The sequence below is a fragment of the Macrotis lagotis genome, chromosome 8, assembly GCF_037893015.1.
Source record: "Macrotis lagotis isolate mMagLag1 chromosome 8, bilby.v1.9.chrom.fasta, whole genome shotgun sequence".
Taxonomy (NCBI): domain Eukaryota; kingdom Metazoa; phylum Chordata; class Mammalia; order Peramelemorphia; family Peramelidae; genus Macrotis; species Macrotis lagotis.
This window is the reverse complement of record NC_133665.1, coordinates 192748880-192767330: the sequence shown is the minus strand read 5'-3', so window position 1 is coordinate 192767330 and position 18451 is coordinate 192748880.

The following is an 18451-nucleotide window of genomic DNA, read 5'->3' as shown; positions in this document are numbered from 1 at the left end:
AAGACCAAAAAAAGTCACCAGTAGTGTTGTCTCAGAGGTTACCTTCAAACTAAAATCATTGGTGAGATGTGGTTGAATCAAAGCCCAGACTGACACTGAGCATCTGATTTAATGCTGGTGAACTCCAGGGCCTTGGGTTTCAGAGTTCATAGTCATGGCCCCCTGGAGAAATGAATGGGCTCTATGTCACTGCTCCAGCACAGGAAGGACCTCAGAGGCCATCTAGTCTCCTCCCCTCCCCCCTTCCATTTTCCAGATGAGGAAGTCAAGGTCCAGAGAGGGGAGCAACCTGCCCAAGGCCCCACAAGTGAAAAATGGTGAGAAACCTTTCTCTTCCAGTTCCTTTGAAGCTAGCTTGGTGCCAGTGCCCCAGATTGGGACAAGAGGGGTCTTCCTTTGGGCCTTGGCAGTTGATCTTCCTGACAGCACGATATGTCACTTGCCATTGGCTTAAACCTGGAGTTACCTGTGGCTGGCTGGAGGCTAAATTCAGCCATGCCCTCTGGTTTTTCTATGGTCTGAAAGTCAAGAATGGTTTTCATATTTTAAACTACATCAAAACTGTATTTTAAAAATGTAAATGGCCTTACAAGTTCTGCCCCAGACAGTGAGCTGTCTAGGACTCTGTGACTGTCTGGGGTGGACTGAGGACAAGCTAGCTTCTCAGAGGGCAGAGGAAGCCAGAGGTGTGGGTTGAAAGGTTCCTTTTCTTTTTCCTTGAGAATTAAGTGAAATAACCCACTGGAAGCCACCTGGATGCTTTTTGGGACAAAGGATACTGAGGGGAAAATGTGCCCTCCATGCAAAGGAATAAACCCTTCTCTGTTTTACTTATGAATATTCATACCTTGTTTCTTTTTTTCCTACACAAAACTGCTTTAGCCAGTTTTGCTTACATAATTCAGCTTTTGTTCCCCAGGAAAACCTGCATCCCCCACAGAACCCCCATATGCAAACCCCCAGGCAGCCAGCCTTCCAGAGCCTTTCTGGGGGACCTTGGATTGTGCTCCCCTGGACAGGTGGCATGGTCAAATTGTCTGGTGCCAGCCCAATAGGTGCTTAAGCACAGCAGAGAGGCCAGGGTGCTGGGTTGCCCAAGAGAAGAGGAACCTGATAGAAGGATCATGGAGCTCTAGGAGCCGCTGACTGCCTGCAGAGCCCCTGAGCCGTCAGCTTGGTGGAAAAATACAGGTTTCTCCTTTTTCTCAGAAAACCAAGTGGTGGGGGCCTGCCAGTAGAGGGAGATGGACATCTGGAGGAAGATTTGGGAATCCTAATGCTTATCAGAGCTTGCAGTGAAGCTGGCAGAGATTCCCCCCTCCTCGTTCTGCTCATCCCTTCCCCACATTTGTTCAGCCTCTGAGGCCAGCATCATGCTAGGCACTGTGGGCAAGCTGTCATCCTCAGACCCAGTGGAGCCCAAGCTCCCCACTCAGTGCTTGGCAAGCAGTCTGGTGGGTGCCAGGCCTCTGGTTTTTGCAAAGGCAAAAGCAAGAAGTTCCCTGCTTTCAAGGGCCTTACCTTCTACTGTTTGTTAAGTGCCTACCTCTAGAATTTCTCAATGACATCCTGAGTGGTAAGCAGCAAGAGAACCAAAAAATGATGATCAAAGGATCCAGGATAGATCAGAGGTCAAGGTCTCGGGTCTTAGTCTCTGTGTCTGTGTCCTCAGCAGAGGGCCTGGTCCACAGTAGGTTCAGACAAAAGCTTGACAAATGTTGGGAAAGAGGGTGGGGTGGAAGAGACCTTCCTCCCCACAAGAGGTTCCAGCGACCCTGCTGTCTGGGGTATCCATGAACAAGATGGCTCTATCCCTGGGCACTCACCATTTTCTCTGGCTCTCTCCCCTCTCTGTTACTTATTGACCTCCCCAGACTCCTGAAGTCCCAACTGAAATCCCATCCCACAATTCAAGCCTTCCCTCTGTTAATTGTTATATGTATAATATATATATATATATATATATATATATATTTCTGTGTGTATATGTGTAAAATGAAAAAAATGGAGTTCTAATGACTTAACTTCAAGAGATATGTGAGCTATCAATCAGTGGGAAGAGAGGGCACCCTCAAATCAAGTGAGTAAGCATTTATAATGGGCTGCTGTGAACCAAACTTCAGAGATACAAAGGTAAAAGACCATCCCTGCCCTCAAGCAGCTCACAGTCTAATGGGGGAGAAGACATGGAAATGACTATGTACAGAGAAGCTAGATATGGATAAATTGGAGGTGATCTCCTTCAGAGGGATCAGGAAAAAGCTTCTTCCTAAGAGTAAGAGAAGGTGACAGTTAAACTCAAATTTAAAGGAAGTTAGGAGGTAGAGATGAAGTAGGAGAACTTTCTGGGCATGGGAGACAGCCAGAGTCAGTAGATGGAGCACTGAGAAGGAACAGCAAAGAAACTAGTGTCATTGGATTGAAATGTATACAAATGTAAGAAAGCTGGAAGGATGGAAGGAGAAGGTTATGAAAGACTTTTTGAGTCAAATGGAGGATTTTCTATTGGATCCTCAAGATGAGAGGGAGCCATTGGGCATTGTTGAATAGAGGAATGACATGGTCACTTTAGGAGGATCCCCTGGGCACCAGTATGGAGGCTGGACTGGAGAGCGAGAAGAGAGATTTGAGCCAGAGAGGCAAGCAGGAGTTTTCTGTGGTCATACGGGTGTGAGGTGATGAGGGCTTGGCCAACGGTGACAGAAGTGTCAGAGGAAAGAAGGGGGTCTATTTTATGAAGAGATAGTTTGCAGAATCTGACAGGACTTGCAGTTAATTGGATACATGGGGATATGTGTGAAGAATTTAGGGTGACACAATGACCAATCACAGAATGGATCTATATTCCATTCATACTCCCCTTTATCCATTATGGACAAACACTCCTTGACTCTGTCCTTTCCCACTGGTCAGCAAGCTCCCTCCCCACCTTCCTGATTCTGTAATGGGTGTTAATCTCTCAGAACATTTATGACCCATCCACAGTAGTACCTGTGCAGGTATCATTGGGAAACTTACTGTTATAGTTTGTTATTTGATCATTATACTGTCTCTTTCAATGAAAACTCATCAAATTTGTTAACTTCATTGACCAAATTAACTGAATAATTAATAATTGAAATATCTATCTCTGCTGTCCCCTGAACATGCATAGGATTTTTTAAAAAATGAAGTATATTCAATTTACCTATTCTTACATGCAAAATTGCACGTATTGATGAGCCTAAATAAGTAACTACATATATTGAGGTAGAGGGTTCAAAAAATTTCTTCTGCTAGGGTTGTATGATCCAAATGTTTTGGAGAAAAGTGCTCAGGAGGCCCTGGAAAAATCACAGAAGATTTAAAGGAAGAGGGGACCCTGAAGGACCAGTAGAATTTAAAAAGAAAATAGAAAGGGAAGGTCATGGTGATACCTGAGGGCAAGAAGAGAGAGCTCTCCATTCCTTAACTTTTTCACTTTTTTTACTCTCATTCATTCACTTTTTTGCACATCTTCAGGATACTGCCTAGCAGACTGAACAAGTGATTTTTCATTCAATCAACACCTAGAACAGTGATATGATATGTACCTAGGGAGTGTCCAGTGAGCATTTCTTGAATGAATAAATAAATGATTTTGCATTTAAGATTTAGCCTTCCTGTATTTGAACTCTTAAATGTCTAGTATGGTATCTGGTATGAAGATAATTAAGTTTGTTTAATTGAATTGAATTGCTGCTCCTTTGAGCAACCTCAATGGATAAACCAAAGAGATAAAAGCTTTCCAAAGTCAGAAAAAAGGTGAGCAACAATGAAGCCCATACAGAACCACTTAAGACTGGACTCCTCTCCTTCCTCCTCCAGCTCATCCTTTCTCTTGGCATGTCTTTATGACCAGCTTTGATGATGGATCTTCCATCACTGGGGAGAATCAAAACCTTTTACGTTCATTCTGCCTAGTTTGTTGACTAACATGATCATTGATTGGCCCATTCTTGCTGGTTTCCCTTTACTCATTTTAAGTGGGGGCTTGGAGAGAAGGAAAGAGACAGTGGGCATATGGGATCATTATGAAGTCAATATTTCTCTGATTTCCCTCAGTTTCTGGCTTAATTTGTCTCTTCTTGTTTGCCAAGCTGATTTAAACACTGCTCTGTTTCTTTCTATTTCTTCCAAAGGGAAAGGTTTACAGACAAAGCCCCATGACTTTCCAATGCTTTGTTCACTGACTGCATCTATATGATTTAGAATTCTTCACAGCTTCCCAGTCTGAGCTCCTGCCCTGGATTTGGAGCAGGGAATTGATAGGAGATAGGTGACAATAGGATTAAAAAGTCTGGAGGTGCCAGTGGAAGAGCCCTCCAGACTCAGAGGTAATTGTCATTCCAGTAAAAAGAAGAAAATCAATCCCCAGCTTTGGCAGCTCAGAATGGAGATGGTATTTCAGCGGCCGCTCTGTTTTCCTACTTGCATTTATTATTCCATTATTAGGAAATGTCACTTTGCCGATAAAATATTTTGCTTTGCTGTCAGGTTTTATTTGGTATAGCTTTTAAATTGTGAGGGCACAAGCTCACAAACCACAACCCCAAATATATATCAGCTCCCAGGACACACGTCACCTGGCTTTGAAGAGAGCCTGGAATGAATGTTAGCAGGAGATACCCAGGTTGTATGATACACGTGTCCATGCAAGCACACACACATGGGTAATAGCCAAAGATGGATGGATACACACAGAGATAATACAATGATATTTAAATGGATTTGGTTGAGAGAGGGTGCCTCTCCTCAGACAGAGGAAAGCTAAATGATAGACACATACACACACACACAAACAAACAAACATCATCTCTCTCTCTCACTCTCTCTCTCTCTCTCTCTCTCTCTCTCTCTCTCTCTCTCTCTCACACACACACACACACACACACACACACACTCACAGACTCACTCACACACTGTCTCTCATGTACAACCTCTTTCTGTCACATACACACACACACACACACACACACACACACACACACACACACACACACACACTCCCTAAAATTTCTGACACTGGTCCTCATGGCCATCTTCTTGTTCTCTATTTATCACAGCCTGAGCTTTACATTTCCAGGTCCTTGTCCATCATGGTTCACTGGAGGGGAAGCTGTATTTTTTCCTCAGTCTCTCCTGATCTACCTCAGCTTCCTCAGCTTCCATGTCTCAAGAGCATCAATTAGGCGCCCACTGAACACTGTTTTTCCCAACTACTAGCCAAGGCAAGATCCATCTCAGTCTGTTCCTGGGGGAGCTACCCCTGCAGGAATCCCAGGAGCTGGTGCTTCTCTCTGTCTTTGATCATTCACTGTCCAATTTTGGCCTGTTTCCTCTCCCCTGGAGTCCTGAAGTTTATGTAGCTGTAGCTAAAGCATAGACCCAGAAATACACTTGCTTGGAAAGAACAATATCATGAGGAGAGAAGGAAAAGACAAGGAGGAAGGAAGCTTGTCCACATCTTAGTGTAGCGATCCAAGAACATGCCTTTTCCTTGGTGTAGCCCCTTCCATGTTAGAGCTCATGGCTCCCCAGGGCCCATTCTGGGAGGCTCATTGGAGGGCATGGTAGGTAATTTTTCCAGCTCTTGAGGAACCATCTACTAAAATTCCTTAAGATATGGAGAACTGTATCTGTGGAGCATGCAAACATAGCAACAGCATCATAGGATCCTAGCTTGGGGAGGAGAGGGGAAAGCCTCAGACATTGGGCTAAGCACTTTATAATTACTATCTCATTTGATCCCCCCAACAATCCTGGTATATAGGGGCTATTATTAGCCCTATTTCACAATAAGAAGACTGAAGCAGGTAGCAGTTAAATGATTTGTCCAGGGTCACACAGCTAGTCTTTAAGACTGAGTGGAATCCATCTCCAGGGTTCTCTCCACTGAGCCACCTGGTTGCACAGCAAGGATGCCTGCTGCAGATGACCGTTTCACCTTAGAACCACCTTGGTAGAAATAGAAATCCACATGAATTTTTCTTCCACTAAAAAAATAAAGGGATGCAGAGAGATAAGCCATCACTAATGATTTCTCATAGATACTAGGATTAAAAATGACTTGAAAAAACTCAAACTGTGATTTCACTGGTGCAGAGAATAGCAGTGAAGAAAATCAATAAACATAATGGTAGAGATCAATCCTCCCCGTTTCTCACTTTGAGCCATATTCACACCCCTGCCTTTCCCCCATGGGGGTGTTTTTAAACCCATATAGTAAAGGCGCCCTATGTCCACCCTCTAGTCAACCCTTCTGGCCAGCATCTACAGAAAGGGACCCCTCCGAGGTTCTGGGTACACTCACTTCTTTAGATCCCAGGAGGTAACAAAACGCTTTGGAAACTTACCCTCTTCCCTACCCAAGAGAAGAAAATAACTTTTTTTTCTAATAGGTAGCTCCAGAAAAGATTAATAAAAATTGCATTTGTTAATTAAACCCAATTTCTTATTCAAGGTTCTGTGAGTAATCTTCATGAATGTCTTGAACATAAGGTGTCAGTGAAAGTGGGATGGTTTTGTCTGACAAACCTTTTACTGTCCCTCCTTCCCTCTAGGAAATTTCTGTCCTCAGATGGCTCAGGGAACTCCTTGATGTGGGTTCTCCCACTAATGAAGGGTTCAGGGCCTACCAGGCATGGATGACAATGGAGCACTTAATGGGAGAAACATTGAGAAAATCAACTTAGGCTGACCAACAGTTTGTGAAGAATGAGTGTAGAAAGATTTGGGGGGGGGGTTAGCTTTGAAGGGGTTCTAGGCAGCTAGCTTGTCATCTTCTTTCTCAAAATAAACTCCATGAGAATAGGCTCCCTGTGTCTTCTTTAGATTCTGACAATCTCCCGGCACCTAACACGGTGTGTTATACACAGTGAGTGTTTAATAAATGCTTACTGTCCAATGTCAAATGAAAGGGACCCAAGATCAATTGGAAGATTCTAAGTGGACCAGACCTTCAACCCTCTACTTTCCTGGGACTTTCATTTCCTAGAAATAGTGGCAGGGGCAGTTGTGTTGGCCCACGGAAACCATTCAAACATGTCTGCGTAATTTCTGTTTCCCCTTCTTAGTATCATTTTGGAAAAGCATCTTTCACCATGGTGACGGCGCTGTATATTTATGGTGCTGGCAGCTCTGGTTAGACTTTTAACCCACAGTCAAGCAGCCTTCTTCAGGAGAAGTCTGCCACCATATTGTTTGGATGACTCAAACAATGATATTTTCCCAGTTGTCTTGTGAATTATTGATGCCCAAGAGTGGGGACAGCATTGTGGAACCTTCTCCCCAAACCAACCTCTGAACTGCAAAACAGGTTTTATCTCAAAATATTTGTGAAAAGGAGCAGCTGGGTAGCACAGTGGATAGACAACTAGCCCTGGAGTCATAAGGACCTAAGTTCAAATCTGGTCTCAGACACATAATAATTACCTAGCTGTGTGACCTTGGGCAAGTCACTTAACCCCTCTGCCTTATAAAGAAACTAAAAAAAATTTGTGTGATGGATAGATAGATGGATAAAAATAAAATAAATACCAGGAACCAATGTTAACAAAATAACAGGAAGCCAAGAGGAATCTTTTCTTCTTTGTAGGGTCAAAAAAGACCAGAGGAAGCAGATTTCTGCTGCCAGATAGATGAACCTTTAGAAATGTCTTGGGACTCAAAAGGATTTAGAACAGAAGTCTGATATTTTTTATTTAAATTCCCTGAAATCTTGAATTTGGATTTCAAAAGAGATGCTGTATGAGTAACGGTAACTTGTAACTTGTTGCCAAGTATCTTGGAACATCATTCAGCCAATCCACTGAGGATGCTAATGAGCTATAAGAGGGGCATGGGGAAGGGGGTTTCGAGAAAGTCTGATACCAATGCATCCTCAAAGAGGCAAGTTTGAACTGCAGGATTAGAATCTAGCCAGAGGTTGGCACCAGATGTTCTAATAGCAGTATATGGCCTTTCATTGACTTTTTGCTCTTTCCTATTGAAGTTGGTACATAACTCATTGTCTGGAATTTTCTAGGCAGAATGTTTTTAGAGAAGCAGAAGAATCTTGGGTCTCATCCTGTTTTTCCCCTCTTGTGGAGGAAAATCCAATTTGGCCAGAAAGGCCTTGGAAAATTCTTAACCTGGGGAAAAGTATTAACCCATAATAGGTGGAAGAATTTTAAAAAAACCATAAAAACAGGCTCAGGGAACAAGAATGACATTTGGGGGAATCTGAAAGGAGAGGAGACAGGCCCTTTTCCTATATTTTGAACATGTCTCCAGAGACTTGGGAAACAATGACAGAGACAGCTACAAGGAAGCCAGATACCAAAAGTCTGCTTTTGTCTAAAGAAAACAAGTGGTTTTCTTTCCTTATTCTGCCTGGTGATGGTTGATGATGAGGTGACTGCCCCTACAAGTTCAGCCCCTCCCATGTTTAGAAAAGTCAAATTTCCTGGAATTGGGCCTTCCTTGAGGGGAAAAAACTCCAAATTTTCTTTCTTCTCATGCTCCATCTCTGGAAGGAAATTGTTTTTAAAAAGTAAGCTGAAAAAAAACAATTTGGACATTTCAGAGATCGTTGGAGGGGGCATTCCATGGGGCTGAGCGGGAGAGTACCATCTGGGGTGCCAGCCACAGACGATGCCATTGTCTTCTCTTGGGAAAGTGTTTTCATTGTCTGGCTGCACCATGGAGCTTGTGTAGGGGTTTGTGCTCAAGGGCATGGTGGTGAGATAAAGAGACCAAGGCAGTGAAATGCTTAGAGAAAAAAGGAAGCTCTTTTTCATAAAGGAAAAATTAGACTCAGTCCTATGGGTTTGTTCTTCCACTCTCTAACCATATATGCATAGACATATAAATACCTCCCAAGACTGGCAGTGTGGTGCAGTAAGTAGAGAGCTGGCCTGGGAGTCAGGAAGAGAGAGATTTCATTTCTACCTCTGATCGATACTGAACTGTGTGATTCTGGGTAAATGACTTCACGTCCAAGGTAATGAGTCTCTCTGGTTGGTAGAAGAAATTTTCACACTTGCTTCCTATGTCAATGAAATCTTAGACCAGGGATAAAAAAATCCATATTCTGGATTCCATAATCACACTGGGAGAACAGGAGAAGGTTTGAAAGCACTCCCTGTTCAACCTCCTCAATTCCTCTGGCAATAGTTCATGTGGGGACAAGGAAAGTTCTCCCAGAGGCTAGCATTTTATCAGAGTCTTGAAGGAAAGCTGGGATTCTGAGAGGAAGACATGAGAAAAATAACTGCAGGTGCTAGCAGGAGAACTGGGGGTAGAGAAGGGAAATTGCATAAACAGACTGAAAAGAGGAGAAAGAATCAGATTCTAAAGGATCTTAAATGCTAAACAGAGGAACTGATATTTGATCCTGAAGTTTATGGAGTAAGAGATGACAGGGTCAGATCTACTCTGAAGGAAAATCACTTTGGCTGCTGAGTGAAGGGTAGATTGGAGAGAGGAGCAAGGGGAGAAAGAGAGACCACTGAGGGGGACTCTGGGAAAGGGCCAGACAGAGGGGAGGAGGGCCAGACCTAGGCAGGCAGCTATGCCAGTGGAAAGAATGGGATGGATGCCCGAGTTATTGAGGTAGAAAAACAAGAGTTGGCAGTGGTTTTGAGAGGTGGGTGAGTGGGATTGAGAAGACAAGGGTGATGCCATAGGCCAGAACTGTAAGAGGCAAGTTCCAAAGAGGGTTGAGTTTAGGGGAAAAATTATGAGCTTTGTATGGGAGATCAGTTTAGATACTTCTGGAACATCTAGTTGGAATTCTCAGTGATGTGGGACTGGAGTGTCGTAATTTGTATAATGATGACCTTGGAGCATCAGAAAATGTCCAATTATCTTCGGTGTCTTTTTATTTTAAAAAGCAGCAAAATGTGCAATAAACATTAAAGAGATTTCCATTCCAAATGATTCTCTTTAAAAACAAAATGTGGGTGGGCAGCTAGGTGTCATGGTGGATAAAGCACCGGCCCTGGAGTCAGGAGTTCAAATCTGGTCTCAGACACTTAATAATTACCTAGCTATGTGGCCTTGGGCAAAGCCACTTAACCCCATTGGCCTTGCAAAGACCTAAAAAAAAATGGGTACCTCAAATGATAATTTGAAACAATTCCACTATTCAGAACAAAATTTTCTCCTAGGGTTTTTTTAGATTTTAGGTTAGGGAGCAGGAAATAGGGATGAGACCTGCGATTTAACTCCCTCTACCAGTGGACATCAGCCCTCTCTCTTTCATTTATAGTCTGAGAGAGTTTCAAGAGCACTGAAAGACTAACGCCTTGCCCATGATCACATAGTCAGCAGCTGTTAGAGAGGGATCTTGAACTTAGTCCCCAAGACCCAAGGTCATTCATCCACCGGAAGTGCCAGGCTACCCCTCTCTAATTTTATTGTACCATAATTAGACAAACGGGGGGGGGGGCTATTTTCCTTTGTACTAAAAACTGGACAAAATGGAAATACAGTGGGAGAAATAGTTGATATTCATATAGAATACATTTCACTAGCTTCAAAAATAGACTCTAATTACTTCAGAGGGAAGATCAAAACACCCTCATCACAGAAGGCTTGCTACAAACACCCCCTCCCCCTCTGGGAAAAGACTTGTTTTTAAGGACTTTTTTAAAAAATCTGCTTCTCCCACCTTGAAAATGTATCTCCACCTCCCCCTTCACTGCTCTCCTAATGAAGCTCATCCAGTTTTGAATCTGCTCTCCCTTCCGCCTCCCCTAACCCTTTCTCATTCACTCTCCCCACCCCAGATGCTCAGGCAGAGTTTTGTGTCTTTTCACAGTGTGATGACCATTTAGCAAACATTCCCTTTCTGATTTTACAATGAAATCCATATCCCTTGTGAGTCTGGAAAAATGCTGAGGAAGAATGAAGGGAGAAAAATCCTTTAGAATCAATAACTTGGCAGCTCAGTTGCTCCCTAGAAAGTATGTATGGGGCAGGGGGAGGTGGGGGAAAGAGGGGAGATGCCTTGATTTTCTAGGCACACATTTGTTGAAGAAACAGTAATGGCCTGGAGAGAGATTTTCAAAAGGCCACTTTTTTTTCTTAAAGATTTTATTTATTTTGAGTTTCACAATTTTTCCCCTAATCTTACTTCCCTCCCCTCCACCCCCCACAGAAGGCAATTTGTCAGTCTTTCCATTGTTTCTGTGTTGTACATAGATCCAAATTGTGTGATGAGAGAGAAATCATATCCTTAAGGAAGAAACATAAACTATAAGAGATAACAAGATCAGACAATAAGATAGCAGGGTTTTTCCTACATTTAAGGTAATAGTCTTTGGTCTTTGTTCAAACTCCACAGTTCTTTCTCTGGACACAGATGGTATTCTCCATTGCAGACAGTCCCAAATTGTCCCTGATGGTTGCACTGATGGAATGAGCGAGTCCATCAAGGTTGATCATCACCCCATGTTGCTGTTAGGGTGTACAGTGTTTTTCTGGATCTTCTCATCTCTCTCAGCATCAGTTCATGCAAATCCCTCCAGGCTTCCCTGAATTCCCATCCCTCCTGGTTTCTAATAGAACAATAGTGTTCCATGACATACATATACCACAGTTTGCTAAGCCATTCCCCAATTGAAGGACATTTACTTGATTTCCAATTCTTTGCCACCACAAACAGGGCTGCTATGAATATTTTCTACATGTTTTTACCCTTTTTCATCATCTCTTCAGTGGTATTGCTGGATCAAAGGGTGTGCCCATTTTTGTGGCCCTTTGAGCATAGTTCCAAATTGCTCTCCAGAAGGGTTGGATGAGTGCACAGCTCCACCAACAATATAATAGTGTCCCAGATTTCCCACATCCTTTCCAACAATGATCATTATCCTTTCTGGTCATATTGGCCAGTATGAGAGGTGTAAGGTAGTACCTCAGAGATGCTTTAGTTTGCATTTCTCTAATAAGTAATAATTTAGAACAATTTTTTTAGGATTTTGCAAGGCAAATGGGGTTAAGTGGCTTGCCCAAGGCCACATATCTAGGTAATTATTAAATGTCTGAGGCCAGATTTGAACTCAGGTACTCCTGACTCCAGGGCCAGTGCCACTGGGCCACTTAGGCACCCCTAGAGCAAGTTTTCATATGATTCTGGATAGCTTTGATTTCCTCATCTGTAAATTGCCTTTGCATATCCTTTGACCATTTGTCAATTGGGGAATGACTCAAAAGACCACTTTTTAAAGAGCTAATCACAACCATGCAACAGAAGGGAGAGTCAAGTCCAGGAATGAAGACAGAGGATCCCATCCTTCACAAGTATGGAGGAACACTGGACCCAGTACTTGTCTTTCAATATTGGAGATGACCAAGACAACAGGGAAGTGATATCTTGACCTGACTGATTAAAGGGAAGGGTGTTGTGCCAAGATGCCATTCTCACTTGATCATATGCACTCAGTGGCATGACAGAGTAAGATCAGGATGGTTGGTGATTGTTGGGAGCCCTTGACCTTTTAGAGTCAGGTCTTTCCCATATCACTGAGGCTCTTGTATGGTATTGTCAGCATATACAAACCTGATAATAGGGTAAAACTAACCTGTCACCTGACAGTCTAGTCTACTCAGCTTCACTGCCATACCCCCACCCTGGGACCCAAAGACTTTGAGTAACAAGTCTTAGAGCATATGGTATGGTCATGGTTCTGCCAAGGCCAACTAACAGCAACACCTACATAAAATAGAACCAGAAAATGATTCGAGTCTTCAAAAAAAATCAAAGGAGAAATGTGATCTACGAGGGGCTAGATGAAGAAGTGATGCCAGCACCAGGATGGTTGTTTGTTGACCTGAGGTTGACAACTGAGGAACTTATCATCTCTCTATAGCTTAGCACATATCCAGGGATGGATCAAACCTGACCACCACACCCAATTCCTGGTGATTCCTATTGAGGAAGAGGATGTTGACAAGAAGGAATCAAAAAGGGATCACAACTGATTACAAAGTCCTGGCTAAGACCCTGAAAACCTTTGGGACAGAAGTGGCATCTTCATAACTTCAACTGAATGAATGAATGAATTAAAGTATTTATGTGGACTCACTATTGCAAAGCATGGTGCTGAGTGCTGAAAGTACAAAGAGAAAAGACACATAGTCCCTTCTCTCAAGGGACCTGTTCTAATGGGGAGAAAACACATAAGGAAGACCTTAGCCTGCAGGTCAGAAGGAAAGTTCTGGGTCCTTGAGGGTGCCATAACAGAACAGATAGTCAGGTCTCTTGTCTCATTCCTGGCTCTTCTCAAAGCTCTCTGGTTCAAGGTACTGGGTTGTCTTCAACAGGATCTGAGGGAAGATGGTAGAAAAGGTGGTGCTGGTGGTTTGACTTGCCTTCTCTCTTCTAAAGGTGTCCAATCACTTCATTGAGATTGCTTGGCTGCCCTGTGAGTGGCAAGTTGATAGAGATGGTTGGCCCCTCTAAAAGAGTTACTTTTCTGAATGATGGTTGTTAGGGTTGGGATAGAAGTAAAACATTGGTGATCTCTCTCTCTCTCTCTCTCTCTCTCTCTCTCTCTGTCTGTCTCTCTCTCTCTCTGTCTCTCTCTCTCTCTCTCTCTCTGTCTCTATGTCTCTCTGTCTTTCTTTGTGTCTCTCTCTCTCTCATTAGAGAGCTATGGTTCTTGGGTTGTTCTCAATAGTATCTGAGGGGAGATGGAGCTGTTTTGTGTGTGGGGGTGTTTTGACTTACCTATCACAAATTGCCTCCTGTCTCTCCCTCAGGCTTCCCCACTGTTTAACCAGTCTGGTTTACCTGCCCTGTGGGTCCTATTGATGGAAGGTAGAGGATTCAGAAAAGAAAGACAGATCAAGGAAGGGAACAGCTGGCTAAGAGGATGGTGCCTCCAAATGGAATATCCATTTCTGGCTTGCTCAAGGATAGAGCATAATAATATCAGCAGATTAAAAAATTCTCTGAAATTCCTCAAATTTGACTAAAGGCTTCAGAGGAAAGGGGAAATACCTTACATAAATCTGCCCAAAAAGATAGCAAAGAAATAATTTGTTTTAACCCAGGAAAAAGCAATTTTAAGCACTTATCATTTGCCTGATTCTCTGCTAAGTGTGAGGAAGCAAATAAAAGTAAAATAAAAACCTCCTACCTACCAAAAAGCCAAAATCCAAAAAAGACCCTGGCCTCAAGAAGCTCATAGTCTTTGGGAGATACAACATACAAATATCCACACAGTAGCTGGAGTCAGGAGGACTTGAATTCAAATCTGCCTCAGACATTTACTAGTTATTTGACCCTAGGCAAGTCACTTAATAATCCTGTTTGCCTCAGTTTCCTTATCTGTAAAATGAGAATAAGGAAAGAAGGAAATGGCAAACTGCTCCAATATCTTTGCTAAGACAACCCCAAATGGGGTCACTAAGAATTGGGTATCACTGAAATGACAACAAAAAAGGAAAGTCTTCTTGCTTCAAGCTGACTTGAACTAAGCTAGGGAACCAGGAGGCAAAAATCAGCAGGAAGAATGTCCCAGGTGTGTGAGAATGAGTGAAAATGCCAGGAGTCAGGAGGGAAAAAAAGTAAAGAAGCCTGGAAATTTACAGGCACACATGCTCGAGAAGGACAGAACTCTACCTGGCCTAGCTGTCTCTATACAGATGCATCAAGTGGGGATAATGAGCAGGAAAACCAAGGGATTCTAATTCAAGGAGACTAATTCAGCCTCCTCTGTATCACTGAGACTCATTGGAGCTTATGACTGCAAAGTGGTTCTGAAAGAAAATACCTGCTTTTAAAAGAAGAATAGAGAGAGGGTAAGGGATAAAGCAGCATTGTGTATGAGAAGGCATACTCCTGTGGGGAAATGCAAGGGTCAGAGAGAAACGATATGGTGGTCAGGTTTGAGGTGAAGAGCAAAGAGGGCTCAAATGACTTGGCTGAGGATCTGGTCATCTGTCCATCAAGACGCTTCTTTCAAAGACAGAATAACTGCTTAATTTGCTTTCATTATAATTTCATTTCCCCCCCAAAAGGACAAGAATTACAATTTTGACTCAAAAGGGATAGAATCTTTGCTGAAATAGAAATGATGGGAATTTTGGAGTTACGTAGCAGCTGCATTCCAAATTTCAAGACAGAGACTCTAAATTTTAGGAGCATGGACTAGCAAAGACTCAGAGAAAACATAGGTAAAATCCTGTGACCCCAACTGCAGCCATGGTATCAGTAAAAATGGGATTAAATAACAGAAATCTGAAGGCAGATACAAGCTGATTCTCAAGATCATTCTTGATTTGTTTTTCCTTTTCAAACTGCTTTTTAGAAAATTAACATCTATTTTCTCTTTCTCTCCCACATTCCCCTCCTCCCTAGGGAGAGAAAACAAGAAAAACTAAGCCCTAAAAGCCACTAGGTCTTATCAATCAAAACAACCCTCCACTGGTCCTGTCCCAAAATGCACAGCTCATTCTGCAGCCCGAGCCCATCCTCTCTCTGTCAGGAGACGGAGAGCACACTTTATCATTGGTCCTCTCCAATCAATAGTTGGTCATTCCCTCAATCAGAGTCCCTAAAGTCTTTCACAGTTTGGTTGGCTGAGTTTTTTCAAGGTTGTTTTTATATAAATTGTTAGTTCTAGGAAAAGAAAGGATTCAAAATAAGACCTGTGTTTCTCCCTCCTCATTCTCCTCCTAGACCTGTTCACACAGAGCAGTAATTGAGGTTTTGCTTGAGACTCTTATTTCCTTTCCTGTCACTTCAGAAAGCCCCTCTGTCATCCGTGACATTCAAAGCTAATCCTGGTCTTCACTCTGGGCTCTCTCCCTTCCTTATCTTCCCAAATTACTTCTCATCTTTGTCTATTTTCTCCCTTCTCTCCCTCTCCCTCTCCCTCTCCCTCTCCCTCCTCTTCTTTCTGTCTCTCTGTCTCCTTTTCCATTCTAATTTTCTCCCTCTCTCTCCTCCTTTCCCCATGCATTGAGAAGAAAAGAAATACAAAACCCATTGCAAAGATGAAGTCAAGCAAAACAAATTTCCACATGAGCCATGTTTATAAGGGGGGACAAAGAAAAAGAAAGAGAAAAACCCTGCTTTGATTTGTCCTCCAAGTCTATTACTTCTCTGTCTGGAGGTGAGCAGCTCGTTTCATCATAAATTCATTGGAAATGTCATGGGTCATGGTGCTGACCAAAGTTCCCAAGTCTTTCTCAGCTGATTATTGATATTATTGCTGTTCAGACATTTCAGTCACATCTGACTCTTAATGACCCCATTGGGTAATTTTTTTGGCAAAGATACTGAAGCAGTTTGCCATTTTCTTTTCTAGATCATTTTACAGGTAAGGAAACTGAGGCAAGTGAGTAAAGTGACTTGCCCAGAGTTATACAGATAGTAAATGTCTGAGGCTAGATTTGAACTGAGGCCACTTTGTCAACTTGCTACTACTATGTAAATTGTTCTCCTGGTTCTCCTAATATCACATTGCATCAGTTTATATACATATATATATATATTCATCATTTTTTATACTACAATAGTATTCAAAATGTTATTTCCTTTTCTATAATTTGCATTTCTCTAATTATTAGTGATTTGGAGCTTCAATTTCTTCCTTTAAAACTGCCTATTCATATCCCTTTGACATTTATCATTTGGAGAATGACTCTTACTATTATTTTTGACTCAGTTTCCTATATATTTGAGAAATTAAACCTTATTAGAATAACTTGCTGCAAATATTTTTTTCTTTAAGTTTGCTACTTTTAGATTAATTTTAGATGCATTAGTTTAGTTTGTGCAAAAGCTTTTCAATTTTCTCTGACCAAAATTATCTCTATTTGGTCCTGTTTGGTCCCCAAATCCCTCTTTGGTCACAACTTCTGTTCTGCATTTTCAAAAGATAAGGTGACCCTTCTCCTTTCCATGAGTGGTCTTTAACTTCTGTTCTGAACCCTTTCTCATTTCCTCATGGAATTTGTCCCATTTTTCATGTCTTCAATTTGAATTTCTTATTTTCTTCTAATCTTTTGGTCCCATCCTTGTTGCCTACATACTGCTATGGTCTCTTTTCCTTTAAAACAAAACAAAACAGCCCTTTCTTTGGTTCTGCTATCCCCTCAAATTACCCTCCATTATTTCTCCTCTCTTCATTTATTCAACTCTCAAGAATTGCCATCTACATTCACTGCCTTTAATTTCTCACCTTTCAATCACTTCCCTCTTCTGTTCTGGTTTCTGATTTGCCCATTTTGTATCGACAGCTGCAATATCTCCTCAATTAGTTGCTCAATCTCAAGGCCTTTTTTCAGTCAACATCATCCTTAATTTCCTGTAATTTTCAATTCCAAGTCAATTCAATTCCAAAGGACTCATGATGAAAAATTCTATCTACCTAGAGAGAAAACTGATGAATTCTGAGTGAAAATAGAAGTATAATTTTTCCTCTTTTATTTTTCTTACTTTTTTGCAACATGGCTAATGTAAAAATGTGTTTTACATGATTTCACACATAAAATTGATTTCATATTGCTTGCTTTCTCAAAGGTTAGGGGAGGACTGGAAGGAAGGAGGGAATTAGGATCTCAAAATTTCTAAAAAAAATGAATGTTAAAAATTCATGTCTATGTCATTTCTGTCTTCAAAAATCTTCAATGCCTTCCTGTTGCCTGCAAGACAAAAGCCAGCCTCCAAACCTAAGATATTAAAGAAGACCTCCACTGTCACCAATGTACCTCTCAGACTTATATTGGACAATTATCTGTTCTCCAGATTTATATGCCCTATTCCACCGCCATCTATTCATCTAGGTCATTTTTCACATGGGGGAATGAATGTATTCACTCTCCTTCTCTGTCTTTCCCCATCCTCACTTCCAGTAAGGTTCCCAAAAAAAATGCTCTCTTCACCCCATCATCCTCCCTGCTCCTTCTATATAAGAGTGTCCTCTCTGAAGATTCTTTGACTGTATTTCTTCTTCTCACCGTCATTTCTACTTCTCTGTGTGTATAACCCAGGGCTCACTACTCTTTGATGGAAAGAGGGTTGACTTGATGCTCCAGCCTGCATGGGGGTAGCAAGGCACAGGATTGCTCCATATTTCAGGTCTTCTCCTCCTAATTAAAATATAAAAGATTGGATATTCTTGTTTTTGTCTCTACATTTCCACCCCTAGCATGAGGCCTGGTACAGAGCAAATACTTCCATATATTTTCTGTATTGCATTGGATCAGTGTAAAGTCCTGCATTTGGATCCAAAAATCTAATTTCACACTTACAAGTTGGGGGTTTGGTATGCGGTTAGAAAAGAGTTTTTGTAAAAATAACTAAATAAATAAATGAATGAATGAATGAATAAATAAATGAATAAATATTAAAAAAAAAACCTGGGAAAACTAGTGGGCCACTAGGTGAAAATGAATCAGTTATCACAGACCCAGTATAAACAAGGCCACTTTTGAT